General features: G+C 35.6%; 1 non-coding gene across 1 annotated transcript; it reads right to left on the bottom strand.

The window, feature by feature from the left end:
- Positions 1 to 478: 478 nt before the first annotated feature.
- On the bottom strand, positions 479 to 551 carry Trnas-aga. The gene has a single exon. It is a non-coding gene; the product is annotated as a tRNA-Ser (tRNA).
- Between the last annotated feature and the right edge of the window lie 2,339 nt (positions 552 to 2,890).

Below are 2,890 nucleotides of genomic sequence, written 5' to 3'. Positions count from 1 at the left end.
TTAATATGTATGCTAAAAAGCTAAAATAATGGAAAATGGCAGCCATTTTAAATTGTAATAGCTCAAAAATGTGTACAATATTTAGTTAACTGTTTCTGTCATTGTTATCAGTGGATTTCCAATTGAATGCTGCATTTTAATGACATAAATTTACAATATTAGTGACAATTTTAGGAAAAAATGGCGGCCATTTTGAAACGGCTGGCAACCCCCCTTACGTATGAAAAAAAAATGTTGCACATACTTTTTTGATTTATCTATGTCTACTCTACATCATATCCAATTTTTAAAAAATATAGCAAAAAAAAATGCAACCAACCAAAGTTTGCTGGACTAAGTAGCAGCGGGTACTGCAAGTGTTATTCGGATATGAGTTTGCGTCAGGAAGTTATCATGGGAGAGATGTTTTGCCCTACCTGACGTGTAATCGTACTGAATACTCAGTACGTCCCCAAATACTAGCGAAAAAATTCGCAAGTGATTCGGGTGGGAATCGAACCCACGACCTCCAGGTATCTAGCCTGATGTCTTAACCACTAGACCACCGAGCTTGCACTTGGTGACTAGTAATGAATTCGATCCCCTAGTAGCAGCGGGTACTGCAAGTGTTATTCGGATATGAGTTTGCGTCAGGAAGTTATCATGGGAGAGATGTTTTGCCCTACCTGACGTGTATGACGCAAACTCATATCCCATCCATTTTTGCTTTATTCTAATTTAATATTTATTGAAGTGTGAAGTATTATGTTTGTATTATATCCGTAGTATAAGTATAAGTTTGAACAGGACCATATCAAACAACAACCATCTGATATGTTTTCCTGTATAAATAGGCCTATGTTTGAAATAATAATAATAAAAAAATTGCAACGGCGCGTACCGTACCCATTTCTTAAATCCTTGATACGCCATCGCACCCGTTCTTAGGCTTTGAATAGTATTTTTTTTTATGAGGCTACAAAATTCGAGGATGGATGGGATGTGAAACTATTAATTAGTTTTATTTGGCCAAATAGCTAATTAGATCTATTCTGTATCAGTGTTATCGTTGTTTTTAAATGTATATTGTGTCATTCTGTCAACATTCTAGCTGACATAAATTTATTCAGGCCTACAGAATCTATGAAATACTAAAAAAGCAAGTGTTAATTATCGGCACCGACGTTGACAGCATTAGTAACATAGACTTAAAAAAATGAATCTACAGCCTCAAGACTAGAGTAGAATCCGATCCCAAAGTAACAGCGGGTACTGCAAATGCAATTTAGATGTGTGTTTGCGTCAGGAAAATATCGGTGCTATGATATTTTCCTGACGCAAACACATCAATATGTAGAAAATAAATAACAATTTTTGTTCTCCCTGGCGAATTGTGATTTTTCCATTCCCTTACATTCTTTTATGTTCGGGGTAAAAAATGAAATTTCTGTGACCTTGTCCTTTGACCTCCATGGGCGGAGGTAATAACCGAAAGTTATCGACACGTCAGTGAGTCCACAGATTTGGCAAAAAAATACAAACACAATTAAACATTATCATTCTTATTTTTCTAATGTGCCTTCTGATATACAATGATCTTTCCACTAAATTAAAACTATTCTTAATCTTTGTACTGCACCCTGGTACTTTTCTATAACAACGCAAACTATATTAATAGGCCTAATATTTATTAAATATTAATATTAATATTTATTTAAGCTTATCTTTGAAAAATGACAGCCGTTAAAACGATGAGAATAAATTTAAAAAAAAAGATAATATACAAAACAAAGTCCATCACCAATTAGTTATTACAAACTTTAATACTGTAATTTTTTTGTACTTGCATATACTTTCTGCATTCTCTGTATGATGTACACTTTTTTTTTTTTTTTATATAAGAACCAGTAAAATTTTGCCCAGGATCACTGTTCTTATTTTTTGGCCGATTTCAGCCTCAAAATGTTCTTATTTTGTTCTTATTTTACACACTTTTCAAACATAGAAAATTCTTGAACAGCAGTATACTACTGTACTGGAGTGTAGATAAAAATGGCCCCCAAAAAGGCCCAGAAAAAAAAGGCACCAGAAAGAAGGCCCGGTAAAAATGGCCCCAAATGACAGGTACACTATGATAGAGTGTATTACATAATCAAACATATTGCACATAAGGTAGAGATATCATTTTTCATTTTTAGTTCCTATGCATGTAATGCAATAGGAACTATTGTAATCACTCTCACTGTTTTTTCTTTGTTTTTTTATTGTGTGTAGTATGTGTGTGCGTGTGTGTGTGTAGACATTTATGCAAATGCGCATGCGTCAAAGAAAAGTTTTCCGACAATTTGTTTTACATCGCGATGCGAAGATCGATGTGAAGTTTCTGCAGAGTTCAGCCAGGGCTCACGCTAACCGATCGGCAAGTCGGCATGGATGAAACTATTTTGGTTTTAAGGCTAAAAAAAATCAACTGCTGTGGTCTAGTTCAGTACAGTAGTTACTGCGATGCGAGGGTGGCAGATCGTTCAGTCAGTGATATCGTATTATCATGGAGAAAATAAAATAGATCTATTTTATTTTCTCCATGGTATTATCGTCTAATACATTTTAATAATGTGTGTAAAATTTAAGAATGCACCGCGTGGGTCGCTTTCTCTTTGTTATGCGGTAGCAGTATACGTAGCAGAGTGACGGCAGCAATCCAAGCCTAGCCTAGGGCCTAGATAGTATACGTTCTTGATCATCGTAATGAAAACTTCGGGTGACAGACGATTGGGCCCAACTGGTGTGGACGATGGGACCCAAGATAGCTTCAAATAAATTTTAGTCCTAGTAGGCCACTGCCACCACCCCCATGATATCATTCCAAACTACTGTAAAATGAAATTACTGTATACCTAGCTAGGCCCTA

The sequence above is a fragment of the Anneissia japonica genome, unplaced genomic scaffold (genome assembly GCF_011630105.1).
Source record: "Anneissia japonica isolate Jap-2015-1 unplaced genomic scaffold, ASM1163010v1 scaffold287738_len211916_cov219, whole genome shotgun sequence".
Lineage (NCBI taxonomy): Eukaryota > Metazoa > Echinodermata > Crinoidea > Comatulida > Comatulidae > Anneissia > Anneissia japonica.
Note: the sequence above shows the minus strand (reverse complement) of the source record. Positions and strands in the feature narration are given on the sequence as shown.